A 9,557-nucleotide genomic window follows, 5' to 3' on the forward strand; every position below is an offset into this window, starting at 1 on the left:
AGGACATACAGTTGCTTACGGCCATACCTCTCTGGCTCCGCCTGATCTCGTCTGATCTCAGAAGCTAAGCAGAGTAGGGCCTGGTTAGTACTTGGATGGAAGACCGCCTGGGAATCCCAGGTGCCGTAAGCTTTTTCATTTCTATCTGTAAAAGACACAGAGAAGGCCTTAGAAAGTGACTCCATTTCATTGTCAAAACTACAAAACCTTTGACACATTTTAAAAGATTAGGTAGAGGACATACAGTTGCTTACGGCCATACCTCTCTGGCTCTGCCTGATCTCGTCTGATCTCAGAAGCTAAGCAGAGTAGGGCCTGGTTAGTACTTGGATGGAAGACCGCCTGGGAATCCCAGGTGCCGTAAGCTTTTTCATTTCTCTCTCTGGAAGAAATTGAGAAGGCATTAGAAAGTGAATCCTTTTTCATTATCAAAACTCCAAAACCTTTGACACATTTTAAAATATTAGGAAGAGGACATACAGTTGCTTACGGCCATACCTCTCTGGCTCCGCCTGATCTCGTCTGATCTCAGAAGCTAAGCAGAGTAGGGCCTGGTTAGTACTTGGATGGAAGACCGCCTGGGAATCCCAGGTGCCGTAAGCTTTTTCATTTCTCTCTCTGGAAGAAATCGAGAAGGCATTAGAAAGTGACTCCTTTTTCATTATCAAAACTCCAAAACCTTTGACACATTTTAAAAGATTAGGAAGAGGACATACAGTTGCTTACGGCCATTTCTCTCTGGCTCCGCCTGATCTCGTCTGATCTCAGAAGCTAAGCAGAGTAGGGCCTGGTTAGTACTTGGATGGAAGACCGCCTGGGAATCCCAGGTGCCGTAAGCTTTTTCATTTCTATCTGTAAAAGACACAGAGAAGGCCTTAGAAAGTGACTCCATTTCATTGTCAAAACTACAAAACCTTTGACAAGTTTTAAAAGATTAGGAAGAGGACATACAGTTGCTTACGGCCATACCTCTCTGGCTCCGCCTGATCTCGTCTGATCTCAGAAGCTAAGCAGAGTAGGGCCTGGTTAGTACTTGGATGGAAGACCGCCTGGGAATCCCAGGTGCCGTAAGCTTTTTCAATTCTATCTGTAAAAGACACAGAGAAGGCCTTAGAAAGTGACTTCATTTAATTGTCAAAACTACAAAACCTTTGACACATTTTAAAAGATTAGGTAGAGGACATACAGTTGCTTACGGCCATACCTCTCTGGCTCCGCCTGATCTCGTCTGATCTCAGAAGCTAAGCAGAGTAGGGCCTGGTTAGTACTTGGATGGAAGACCGCCTGGGAATCCCAGGTGCCGTAAGCTTTTTCAATTCTATCTGTAAAAGACACAGAGAAGGCCTTAGAAAGTGACTCCATTTAATTGTCAAAACTACAAAACCTTTGACACATTTTAAAAGATTAGGTAGAGGACATACAGTTGCTTACGGCCATACCTCTCTGGCTCCGCCTGATCTCGTCTGATCTCAGAAGCTAAGCAGAGTAGGGCCTGGTTAGTACTTGGATGGAAGACCGCCTGGGAATCCCAGGTGCCGTAAGCTTTTTCATTTCTCTCTCTGGAAGAAATCGAGAAGGCATTAGAAAGTGACTCCTTTTTCATTATCAAAACTCCAAAACCTTTGACACATTTTAAAAGATTAGGAAGAGGACATACAGTTGCTTACGGCCATACCTCTCTGGCTCCGCCTGATCTCGTCTGATCTCAGAAGCTAAGCAGAGTAGGGCCTGGTTAGTACTTGGATGGAAGACCGCCTGGGAATCCCAGGTGCCGTAAGCTTTTTCAATTCTATCTGTAAAAGACACAGAGAAGGCCTTAGAAAGTGACTCCATTTAATTGTCAAAACTACAAAACCTTTGACACATTTTAAAAGATTAGGAAGAGGACATACAGTTGCTTACGGCCATACCTCTCTGGCTCCGCCTGATCTCGTCTGATCTCAGAAGCTAAGCAGAGTAGGGCCTGGTTAGTACTTGGATGGAAGACCGCCTGGGAATCCCAGGTGCCGTAAGCTTTTTCATTTCTATCTGTAAAAGACACAGAGAAGGCCTTAGAAAGTGACTCCATTTCATTGTCAAAACTACAAAACCTTTGACAAGTTTTAAAAGATTAGGAAGAGGACATACAGTTGCTTACGGCCATACCTCTCTGGCTCCGCCTGATCTCGTCTGATCTCAGAAGCTAAGCAGAGTAGGGCCTGGTTAGTACTTGGATGGAAGACCGCCTGGGAATCCCAGGTGCCGTAAGCTTTTTCAATTCTATCTGTAAAAGACACAGAGAAGGCCTTAGAAAGTGACTCCATTTAATTGTCAAAACTACAAAACCTTTGACACATTTTAAAAGATTAGGTAGAGGACATACAGTTGCTTACGGCCATACCTCTCTGACTCCGCCTGATCTCGTCTGATCTCAGAAGCTAAGCAGAGTAGGGCCTGGTTAGTACTTGGATGGAAGACCGCCTGGGAATCCCAGGTGCCGTAAGCTTTTTCATTTCTCTCTCTGGAAGAAATCGAGAAGGCATTAGAAAGTGACTCCTTTTTCATTATCAAAACTCCAAAACCTTTGACACATTTTAAAAGATTAGGAAGAGGACATACAGTTGCTTACGGCCATACCTCTCTGGCTCCGCCTGATCTCGTCTGATCTCAGAAGCTAAGCAGAGTAGGGCCTGGTTAGTACTTGGATGGAAGACCGCCTGGGAATCCCAGGTGCCGTAAGCTTTTTCAATTCTATCTGTAAAAGACACAGAGAAGGCCTTAGAAAGTGACTCCATTTAATTGTCAAAACTACAAAACCTTTGACACATTTTAAAAGATTAGGTAGAGGACATACAGTTGCTTACGGCCATACCTCTCTGGCTCTGCCTGATCTCGTCTGATCTCAGAAGCTAAGCAGAGTAGGGCCTGGTTAGTACTTGGATGGAAGACCGCCTGGGAATCCCAGGTGCCGTAAGCTTTTTCATTTCTCTCTCTGGAAGAAATCGAGAAGGCATTAGAAAGTGACTCCTTTTTCATTATCAAAACTCCAAAACCTTTGACACATTTTAAAAGATTAGGAAGAGGACATACAGTTGCTTACGGCCATACCTCTCTGGCTCCGCCTGATCTCGTCTGATCTCAGAAGCTAATCAGAGTAGGGCCTGGTTAGTACTTGGATGGAAGACCGCCTGGGAATCCCAGGTGCCGTAAGCTTTTTCATTTCTCTCTCTGGAAGAAATTGAGAAGGCATTAGAAAGTGAATCCTTTTTCATGATCAAAACTCCAAAACCTTTGACACATTTTAAAATATTAGGAAGAGGACATACAGTTGCTTACGGCCATACCTCTCTGGCTCCGCCTGATCTCGTCTGATCTCAGAAGCTAAGCAGAGTAGGGCCTGGTTAGTACTTGGATGGAAGACCGCCTGGGAATCCCAGGTGCCGTAAGCTTTTTCATTTCTCTCTCTGGAAGAAATCGAGAAGGCATTAGAAAGTGACTCCTTTTTCATTATCAAAACTCCAAAACCTTTGACACATTTTAAAAGATTAGGTAGAGGACATACAGTTGCTTACGGCCATACCTCTCTGGCTCCGCCTGATCTCGTCTGATCTCAGAAGCTAAGCAGAGTAGGGCCTGGTTAGTACTTGGATGGAAGACCGCCTGGGAATCCCAGGTGCCGTAAGCTTTTTCAATTCTATCTGTAAAAGACACAGAGAAGGCCTTAGAAAGTGACTCCATTTAATTGTCAAAACTACAAAACCTTTGACACATTTTAAAAGATTAGGTAGAGGACATACAGTTGCTTACGGCCATACCTCTCTGGCTCTGCCTGATCTCGTCTGATCTCAGAAGCTAAGCAGAGTAGGGCCTGGTTAGTACTTGGATGGAAGACCGCCTGGGAATCCCAGGTGCCGTAAGCTTTTTCATTTCTCTCTCTGGAAGAAATTGAGAAGGCATTAGAAAGTGAATCCTTTTTCATTATCAAAACTCCAAAACCTTTGACACATTTTAAAATATTAGGAAGAGGACATACAGTTGCTTACGGCCATACCTCTCTGGCTCCGCCTGATCTCGTCTGATCTCAGAAGCTAAGCAGAGTAGGGCCTGGTTAGTACTTGGATGGAAGACCGCCTGGGAATCCCAGGTGCCGTAAGCTTTTTCATTTCTATCTGTAAAAGACACAGAGAAGGCCTTAGAAAGTGACTCCATTTCATTGTCAAAACTACAAAACCTTTGACAAGTTTTAAAAGATTAGGAAGAGGACATACAGTTGCTTACGGCCATACCTCTCTGGCTCCGCCTGATCTCGTCTGATCTCAGAAGCTAAGCAGAGTAGGGCCTGGTTAGTACTTGGATGGAAGACCGCCTGGGAATCCCAGGTGCCGTAAGCTTTTTCATTTCTATCTGTAAAAGACACAGAGAAGGCCTTAGAAAGTGACTCCATTTCATTGTCAAAACTACAAAACCTTTGACACATTTTAAAAGATTAGGTAGAGGACATACAGTTGCTTACGGCCATACCTCTCTGGCTCTGCCTGATCTCGTCTGATCTCAGAAGCTAAGCAGAGTAGGGCCTGGTTAGTACTTGGATGGAAGACCGCCTGGGAATCCCAGGTGCCGTAAGCTTTTTCATTTCTCTCTCTGGAAGAAATTGAGAAGGCATTAGAAAGTGAATCCTTTTTCATTATCAAAACTCCAAAACCTTTGACACATTTTAAAATATTAGGAAGAGGACATACAGTTGCTTACGGCCATACCTCTCTGGCTCCGCCTGATCTCGTCTGATCTCAGAAGCTAAGCAGAGTAGGGCCTGGTTAGTACTTGGATGGAAGACCGCCTGGGAATCCCAGGTGCCGTAAGCTTTTTCATTTCTCTCTCTGGAAGAAATCGAGAAGGCATTAGAAAGTGAATCCTTTTTCATTATCAAAACTCCAAAACCTTTGACACATTTTAAAAGATTAGGAAGAGGACATACAGTTGCTTACGGCCATTTCTCTCTGGCTCCGCCTGATCTCGTCTGATCTCAGAAGCTAAGCAGAGTAGGGCCTGGTTAGTACTTGGATGGAAGACCGCCTGGGAATCCCAGGTGCCGTAAGCTTTTTCATTTCTATCTGTAAAAGACACAGAGAAGGCCTTAGAAAGTGACTCCATTTCATTGTCAAAACTACAAAACCTTTGACAAGTTTTAAAAGATTAGGAAGAGGACATACAGTTGCTTACGGCCATACCTCTCTGGCTCCGCCTGATCTCGTCTGATCTCAGAAGCTAAGCAGAGTAGGGCCTGGTTAGTACTTGGATGGAAGACCGCCTGGGAATCCCAGGTGCCGTAAGCTTTTTCAATTCTATCTGTAAAAGACACAGAGAAGGCCTTAGAAAGTGACTTCATTTAATTGTCAAAACTACAAAACCTTTGACACATTTTAAAAGATTAGGTAGAGGACATACAGTTGCTTACGGCCATACCTCTCTGGCTCCGCCTGATCTCGTCTGATCTCAGAAGCTAAGCAGAGTAGGGCCTGGTTAGTACTTGGATGGAAGACCGCCTGGGAATCCCAGGTGCCGTAAGCTTTTTCATTTCTCTCTCTGGAAGAAATTGAGAAGGCATTAGAAAGTGAATCCTTTTTCATTATCAAAACTCCAAAACCTTTGACACATTTTAAAATATTAGGAAGAGGACATACAGTTGCTTACGGCCATACCTCTCTGGCTCCGCCTGATCTCGTCTGATCTCAGAAGCTAAGCAGAGTAGGGCCTGGTTAGTACTTGGATGGAAGACCGCCTGGGAATCCCAGGTGCCGTAAGCTTTTTCATTTCTCTCTCTGGAAGAAATCGAGAAGGCATTAGAAAGTGACTCCTTTTTCATTATCAAAACTCCAAAACCTTTGACACATTTTAAAAGATTAGGAAGAGGACATACAGTTGCTTACGGCCATACCTCTCTGGCTCCGCCTGATCTCGTCTGATCTCAGAAGCTAAGCAGAGTAGGGCCTGGTTAGTACTTGGATGGAAGACCGCCTGGGAATCCCAGGTGCCGTAAGCTTTTTCATTTCTATCTGTAAAAGACACAGAGAAGGCCTTAGAAAGTGACTCCATTTCATTGTCAAAACTACAAAACCTTTGACAAGTTTTAAAAGATTAGGAAGAGGACATACAGTTGCTTACGGCCATACCTCTCTGGCTCCGCCTGATCTCGTCTGATCTCAGAAGCTAAGCAGAGTAGGGCCTGGTTAGTACTTGGATGGAAGACCGCCTGGGAATCCCAGGTGCCGTAAGCTTTTTCAATTCTATCTGTAAAAGACACAGAGAAGGCCTTAGAAAGTGACTCCATTTAATTGTCAAAACTACAAAACCTTTGACACATTTTAAAAGATTAGGTAGAGGACATACAGTTGCTTACGGCCATACCTCTCTGGCTCCGCCTGATCTCGTCTGATCTCAGAAGCTAAGCAGAGTAGGGCCTGGTTAGTACTTGGATGGAAGACCGCCTGGGAATCCCAGGTGCCGTAAGCTTTTTCATTTCTCTCTCTGGAAGAAATCGAGAAGGCATTAGAAAGTGACTCCTTTTTCATTATCAAAACTCCAAAACCTTTGACACATTTTAAAAGATTAGGAAGAGGACATACAGTTGCTTACGGCCATACCTCTCTGGCTCCGCCTGATCTCGTCTGATCTCAGAAGCTAAGCAGAGTAGGGCCTGGTTAGTACTTGGATGGAAGACCGCCTGGGAATCCCAGGTGCCGTAAGCTTTTTCATTTCTCTCTCTGGAAGAAATCGAGAAGGCATTAGAAAGTGACTCCTTTTTCATTATCAAAACTCCAAAACCTTTGACACATTTTAAAAGATTAGGAAGAGGACATACAGTTGCTTACGGCCATACCTCTCTGGCTCCGCCTGATCTCGTCTGATCTCAGAAGCTAAGCAGAGTAGGGCCTGGTTAGTACTTGGATGGAAGACCGCCTGGGAATCCCAGGTGCCGTAAGCTTTTTCATTTCTATCTGTAAAAGACACAGAGAAGGCCTTAGAAAGTGACTCCATTTCATTGTCAAAACTACAAAACCTTTGACACATTTTAAAAGATTAGGTAGAGGACATACAGTTGCTTACGGCCATACCTCTCTGGCTCCGCCTGATCTCGTCTGATCTCAGAAGCTAAGCAGAGTAGGGCCTGGTTAGTACTTGGATGGAAGACCGCCTGGGAATCCCAGGTGCCGTAAGCTTTTTCAATTCTATCTGTAAAAGACACAGAGAAGGCCTTAGAAAGTGACTCCATTTAATTGTCAAAACTACAAAACCTTTGACACATTTTAAAAGATTAGGTAGAGGACATACAGTTGCTTACGGCCATACCTCTCTGGCTCCGCCTGATCTCGTCTGATCTCAGAAGCTAAGCAGAGTAGGGCCTGGTTAGTACTTGGATGGAAGACCGCCTGGGAATCCCAGGTGCCGTAAGCTTTTTCATTTCTCTCTCTGGAAGAAATCGAGAAGGCATTAGAAAGTGACTCCTTTTTCATTATCAAAACTCCAAAACCTTTGACACATTTTAAAAGATTAGGTAGAGGACATACAGTTGCTTACGGCCATACCTCTCTGGCTCCGCCTGATCTCGTCTGATCTCAGAAGCTAAGCAGAGTAGGGCCTGGTTAGTACTTGGATGGAAGACCGCCTGGGAATCCCAGGTGCCGTAAGCTTTTTCATTTCTCTCTCTGGAAGAAATCGAGAAGGCATTAGAAAGTGACTCCTTTTTCATTATCAAAACTCCAAAACCTTTGACACATTTTAAAAGATTAGGAAGAGGACATACAGTTGCTTACGGCCATACCTCTCTGGCTCCGCCTGATCTCGTCTGATCTCAGAAGCTAAGCAGAGTAGGGCCTGGTTAGTACTTGGATGGAAGACCGCCTGGGAATCCCAGGTGCCGTAAGCTTTTTCATTTCTCTCTCTGGAAGAAATCGAGAAGGCATTAGAAAGTGACTCCTTTTTCATTATCAAAACTCCAAAACCTTTGACACATTTTAAAAGATTAGGAAGAGGACATACAGTTGCTTACGGCCATACCTCTCTGGCTCCGCCTGATCTTGTCTGATCTCAGAAGCTAAGCAGAGTAGGGCCTGATTAGTACTTGGATGGAAGACCGCCTGGGAATCCCAGGTGCCGTAAGCTTTTTCATTTCTATCTGTAAAAGACACAGAGAAGGCCTTAGAAAGTGACTCCATTTCATTGTCAAAACTACAAAACCTTTGACAAGTTTTAAAAGATTAGGAAGAGGACATACAGTTGCTTACGGCCATACCTCTCTGGCTCCGCCTGATCTCGTCTGATCTCAGAAGCTAAGCAGAGTAGGGCCTGGTTAGTACTTGGATGGAAGACCGCCTGGGAATCCCAGGTGCCGTAAGCTTTTTCATTTCTATCTGTAAAAGACACAGAGAAGGCCTTAGAAAGTGACTCCATTTCATTGTCAAAACTACAAAACCTTTGACACATTTTAAAAGATTAGGTAGAGGACATACAGTTGCTTACGGCCATACCTCTCTGGCTCTGCCTGATCTCGTCTGATCTCAGAAGCTAAGCAGAGTAGGGCCTGGTTAGTACTTGGATGGAAGACCGCCTGGGAATCCCAGGTGCCGTAAGCTTTTTCATTTCTATCTGTAAAAGACACAGAGAAGGCCTTAGAAAGTGACTCCATTTCATTGTCAAAACTACAAAACCTTTGACAAGTTTTAAAAGATTAGGAAGAGGACATACAGTTGCTTACGGCCATACCTCTCTGGCTCCGCCTGATCTCGTCTGATCTCAGAAGCTAAGCAGAGTAGGGCCTGGTTAGTACTTGGATGGAAGACCGCCTGGGAATCCCAGGTGCCGTAAGCTTTTTCAATTCTATCTGTAAAAGACACAGAGAAGGCCTTAGAAAGTGACTTCATTTAATTGTCAAAACTACAAAACCTTTGACACATTTTAAAAGATTAGGTAGAGGACATACAGTTGCTTACGGCCATACCTCTCTGGCTCCGCCTGATCTCGTCTGATCTCAGAAGCTAAGCAGAGTAGGGCCTGGTTAGTACTTGGATGGAAGACCGCCTGGGAATCCCAGGTGCCGTAAGCTTTTTCATTTCTCTCTCTGGAAGAAATTGAGAAGGCATTAGAAAGTGAATCCTTTTTCATTATCAAAACTCCAAAACCTTTGACACATTTTAAAATATTAGGAAGAGGACATACAGTTGCTTACGGCCATACCTCTCTGGCTCCGCCTGATCTCGTCTGATCTCAGAAGCTAAGCAGAGTAGGGCCTGGTTAGTACTTGGATGGAAGACCGCCTGGGAATCCCAGGTGCCGTAAGCTTTTTCATTTCTCTCTCTGGAAGAAATCGAGAAGGCATTAGAAAGTGACTCCTTTTTCATTATCAAAACTCCAAAACCTTTGACACATTTTAAAAGATTAGGAAGAGGACATACAGTTGCTTACGGCCATACCTCTCTGGCTCCGCCTGATCTCGTCTGATCTCAGAAGCTAAGCAGAGTAGGGCCTGGTTAGTACTTGGATGGAAGACCGCCTGGGAATCCCAGGTGCCGTAAGCTTTTTCA

The 9,557-nt window shown here is 44.5% G+C and overlaps 41 non-coding genes across 41 annotated transcripts; all 41 read left to right on the forward strand.

The window, feature by feature from the left end:
• Positions 1-13: 13 nt before the first annotated feature.
• Positions 14-132, forward strand: LOC144403713 (5S ribosomal RNA). The gene has a single exon (XR_013465651.1). It is a non-coding gene; the product is annotated as a 5S ribosomal RNA (ribosomal RNA).
• Positions 133-248: 116 nt separating this feature from the next.
• Positions 249-367, forward strand: LOC144397414 (5S ribosomal RNA). Its single transcript, XR_013459560.1, has one exon. It is a non-coding gene; the product is annotated as a 5S ribosomal RNA (ribosomal RNA).
• A 117-nt stretch (positions 368-484) lies between these two features.
• On the forward strand, positions 485-603 carry LOC144403714 (5S ribosomal RNA). Its single transcript, XR_013465652.1, has one exon. It is a non-coding gene; the product is annotated as a 5S ribosomal RNA (ribosomal RNA).
• Positions 604-720: 117 nt separating this feature from the next.
• LOC144399055 (5S ribosomal RNA) lies at positions 721-839 on the forward strand. Its single transcript, XR_013461200.1, has one exon. It is a non-coding gene; the product is annotated as a 5S ribosomal RNA (ribosomal RNA).
• A 116-nt stretch (positions 840-955) lies between these two features.
• On the forward strand, positions 956-1,074 carry LOC144403715 (5S ribosomal RNA). The gene has a single exon (XR_013465653.1). It is a non-coding gene; the product is annotated as a 5S ribosomal RNA (ribosomal RNA).
• A 116-nt stretch (positions 1,075-1,190) lies between these two features.
• On the forward strand, positions 1,191-1,309 carry LOC144403716 (5S ribosomal RNA). Its single transcript, XR_013465654.1, has one exon. It is a non-coding gene; the product is annotated as a 5S ribosomal RNA (ribosomal RNA).
• Positions 1,310-1,425: 116 nt separating this feature from the next.
• On the forward strand, positions 1,426-1,544 carry LOC144403717 (5S ribosomal RNA). Its single transcript, XR_013465655.1, has one exon. It is a non-coding gene; the product is annotated as a 5S ribosomal RNA (ribosomal RNA).
• A 117-nt stretch (positions 1,545-1,661) lies between these two features.
• Positions 1,662-1,780, forward strand: LOC144403718 (5S ribosomal RNA). The gene has a single exon (XR_013465656.1). It is a non-coding gene; the product is annotated as a 5S ribosomal RNA (ribosomal RNA).
• Positions 1,781-1,896: 116 nt separating this feature from the next.
• On the forward strand, positions 1,897-2,015 carry LOC144403719 (5S ribosomal RNA). The gene has a single exon (XR_013465657.1). It is a non-coding gene; the product is annotated as a 5S ribosomal RNA (ribosomal RNA).
• Positions 2,016-2,131: 116 nt separating this feature from the next.
• Positions 2,132-2,250, forward strand: LOC144403720 (5S ribosomal RNA). The gene has a single exon (XR_013465658.1). It is a non-coding gene; the product is annotated as a 5S ribosomal RNA (ribosomal RNA).
• Positions 2,251-2,366: 116 nt separating this feature from the next.
• On the forward strand, positions 2,367-2,485 carry LOC144400911 (5S ribosomal RNA). The gene has a single exon (XR_013462846.1). It is a non-coding gene; the product is annotated as a 5S ribosomal RNA (ribosomal RNA).
• Positions 2,486-2,602: 117 nt separating this feature from the next.
• Positions 2,603-2,721, forward strand: LOC144403721 (5S ribosomal RNA). The gene has a single exon (XR_013465659.1). It is a non-coding gene; the product is annotated as a 5S ribosomal RNA (ribosomal RNA).
• Positions 2,722-2,837: 116 nt separating this feature from the next.
• Positions 2,838-2,956, forward strand: LOC144397415 (5S ribosomal RNA). Its single transcript, XR_013459561.1, has one exon. It is a non-coding gene; the product is annotated as a 5S ribosomal RNA (ribosomal RNA).
• A 117-nt stretch (positions 2,957-3,073) lies between these two features.
• LOC144398197 (5S ribosomal RNA) lies at positions 3,074-3,192 on the forward strand. Its single transcript, XR_013460344.1, has one exon. It is a non-coding gene; the product is annotated as a 5S ribosomal RNA (ribosomal RNA).
• A 117-nt stretch (positions 3,193-3,309) lies between these two features.
• On the forward strand, positions 3,310-3,428 carry LOC144403723 (5S ribosomal RNA). Its single transcript, XR_013465661.1, has one exon. It is a non-coding gene; the product is annotated as a 5S ribosomal RNA (ribosomal RNA).
• A 117-nt stretch (positions 3,429-3,545) lies between these two features.
• LOC144403724 (5S ribosomal RNA) lies at positions 3,546-3,664 on the forward strand. Its single transcript, XR_013465662.1, has one exon. It is a non-coding gene; the product is annotated as a 5S ribosomal RNA (ribosomal RNA).
• A 116-nt stretch (positions 3,665-3,780) lies between these two features.
• On the forward strand, positions 3,781-3,899 carry LOC144397416 (5S ribosomal RNA). Its single transcript, XR_013459562.1, has one exon. It is a non-coding gene; the product is annotated as a 5S ribosomal RNA (ribosomal RNA).
• Positions 3,900-4,016: 117 nt separating this feature from the next.
• LOC144403725 (5S ribosomal RNA) lies at positions 4,017-4,135 on the forward strand. The gene has a single exon (XR_013465663.1). It is a non-coding gene; the product is annotated as a 5S ribosomal RNA (ribosomal RNA).
• Positions 4,136-4,251: 116 nt separating this feature from the next.
• LOC144403726 (5S ribosomal RNA) lies at positions 4,252-4,370 on the forward strand. Its single transcript, XR_013465664.1, has one exon. It is a non-coding gene; the product is annotated as a 5S ribosomal RNA (ribosomal RNA).
• Positions 4,371-4,486: 116 nt separating this feature from the next.
• LOC144397417 (5S ribosomal RNA) lies at positions 4,487-4,605 on the forward strand. Its single transcript, XR_013459563.1, has one exon. It is a non-coding gene; the product is annotated as a 5S ribosomal RNA (ribosomal RNA).
• A 117-nt stretch (positions 4,606-4,722) lies between these two features.
• Positions 4,723-4,841, forward strand: LOC144403727 (5S ribosomal RNA). Its single transcript, XR_013465665.1, has one exon. It is a non-coding gene; the product is annotated as a 5S ribosomal RNA (ribosomal RNA).
• Positions 4,842-4,958: 117 nt separating this feature from the next.
• On the forward strand, positions 4,959-5,077 carry LOC144399056 (5S ribosomal RNA). Its single transcript, XR_013461201.1, has one exon. It is a non-coding gene; the product is annotated as a 5S ribosomal RNA (ribosomal RNA).
• A 116-nt stretch (positions 5,078-5,193) lies between these two features.
• Positions 5,194-5,312, forward strand: LOC144403728 (5S ribosomal RNA). The gene has a single exon (XR_013465666.1). It is a non-coding gene; the product is annotated as a 5S ribosomal RNA (ribosomal RNA).
• Positions 5,313-5,428: 116 nt separating this feature from the next.
• On the forward strand, positions 5,429-5,547 carry LOC144403729 (5S ribosomal RNA). Its single transcript, XR_013465667.1, has one exon. It is a non-coding gene; the product is annotated as a 5S ribosomal RNA (ribosomal RNA).
• A 117-nt stretch (positions 5,548-5,664) lies between these two features.
• Positions 5,665-5,783, forward strand: LOC144403730 (5S ribosomal RNA). The gene has a single exon (XR_013465668.1). It is a non-coding gene; the product is annotated as a 5S ribosomal RNA (ribosomal RNA).
• A 117-nt stretch (positions 5,784-5,900) lies between these two features.
• Positions 5,901-6,019, forward strand: LOC144403731 (5S ribosomal RNA). Its single transcript, XR_013465669.1, has one exon. It is a non-coding gene; the product is annotated as a 5S ribosomal RNA (ribosomal RNA).
• Positions 6,020-6,135: 116 nt separating this feature from the next.
• LOC144403732 (5S ribosomal RNA) lies at positions 6,136-6,254 on the forward strand. The gene has a single exon (XR_013465670.1). It is a non-coding gene; the product is annotated as a 5S ribosomal RNA (ribosomal RNA).
• Positions 6,255-6,370: 116 nt separating this feature from the next.
• LOC144403734 (5S ribosomal RNA) lies at positions 6,371-6,489 on the forward strand. Its single transcript, XR_013465672.1, has one exon. It is a non-coding gene; the product is annotated as a 5S ribosomal RNA (ribosomal RNA).
• Positions 6,490-6,606: 117 nt separating this feature from the next.
• On the forward strand, positions 6,607-6,725 carry LOC144403735 (5S ribosomal RNA). The gene has a single exon (XR_013465673.1). It is a non-coding gene; the product is annotated as a 5S ribosomal RNA (ribosomal RNA).
• A 117-nt stretch (positions 6,726-6,842) lies between these two features.
• LOC144403736 (5S ribosomal RNA) lies at positions 6,843-6,961 on the forward strand. The gene has a single exon (XR_013465674.1). It is a non-coding gene; the product is annotated as a 5S ribosomal RNA (ribosomal RNA).
• Positions 6,962-7,077: 116 nt separating this feature from the next.
• LOC144403737 (5S ribosomal RNA) lies at positions 7,078-7,196 on the forward strand. Its single transcript, XR_013465675.1, has one exon. It is a non-coding gene; the product is annotated as a 5S ribosomal RNA (ribosomal RNA).
• Positions 7,197-7,312: 116 nt separating this feature from the next.
• On the forward strand, positions 7,313-7,431 carry LOC144403738 (5S ribosomal RNA). Its single transcript, XR_013465676.1, has one exon. It is a non-coding gene; the product is annotated as a 5S ribosomal RNA (ribosomal RNA).
• A 117-nt stretch (positions 7,432-7,548) lies between these two features.
• LOC144403739 (5S ribosomal RNA) lies at positions 7,549-7,667 on the forward strand. The gene has a single exon (XR_013465677.1). It is a non-coding gene; the product is annotated as a 5S ribosomal RNA (ribosomal RNA).
• Positions 7,668-7,784: 117 nt separating this feature from the next.
• On the forward strand, positions 7,785-7,903 carry LOC144403740 (5S ribosomal RNA). The gene has a single exon (XR_013465678.1). It is a non-coding gene; the product is annotated as a 5S ribosomal RNA (ribosomal RNA).
• Positions 7,904-8,020: 117 nt separating this feature from the next.
• Positions 8,021-8,139, forward strand: LOC144398870 (5S ribosomal RNA). The gene has a single exon (XR_013461017.1). It is a non-coding gene; the product is annotated as a 5S ribosomal RNA (ribosomal RNA).
• A 116-nt stretch (positions 8,140-8,255) lies between these two features.
• LOC144403741 (5S ribosomal RNA) lies at positions 8,256-8,374 on the forward strand. Its single transcript, XR_013465679.1, has one exon. It is a non-coding gene; the product is annotated as a 5S ribosomal RNA (ribosomal RNA).
• Positions 8,375-8,490: 116 nt separating this feature from the next.
• Positions 8,491-8,609, forward strand: LOC144397418 (5S ribosomal RNA). Its single transcript, XR_013459564.1, has one exon. It is a non-coding gene; the product is annotated as a 5S ribosomal RNA (ribosomal RNA).
• Positions 8,610-8,725: 116 nt separating this feature from the next.
• Positions 8,726-8,844, forward strand: LOC144403742 (5S ribosomal RNA). Its single transcript, XR_013465680.1, has one exon. It is a non-coding gene; the product is annotated as a 5S ribosomal RNA (ribosomal RNA).
• A 116-nt stretch (positions 8,845-8,960) lies between these two features.
• On the forward strand, positions 8,961-9,079 carry LOC144403743 (5S ribosomal RNA). Its single transcript, XR_013465681.1, has one exon. It is a non-coding gene; the product is annotated as a 5S ribosomal RNA (ribosomal RNA).
• A 117-nt stretch (positions 9,080-9,196) lies between these two features.
• Positions 9,197-9,315, forward strand: LOC144403745 (5S ribosomal RNA). Its single transcript, XR_013465683.1, has one exon. It is a non-coding gene; the product is annotated as a 5S ribosomal RNA (ribosomal RNA).
• A 117-nt stretch (positions 9,316-9,432) lies between these two features.
• Positions 9,433-9,551, forward strand: LOC144403746 (5S ribosomal RNA). Its single transcript, XR_013465684.1, has one exon. It is a non-coding gene; the product is annotated as a 5S ribosomal RNA (ribosomal RNA).
• Positions 9,552-9,557: the final 6 nt, after the last annotated feature.

This window comes from Gasterosteus aculeatus, chromosome 2 (genome assembly GCF_964276395.1).
Source record: "Gasterosteus aculeatus chromosome 2, fGasAcu3.hap1.1, whole genome shotgun sequence".
Classification (NCBI taxonomy): domain Eukaryota; kingdom Metazoa; phylum Chordata; class Actinopteri; order Perciformes; family Gasterosteidae; genus Gasterosteus; species Gasterosteus aculeatus.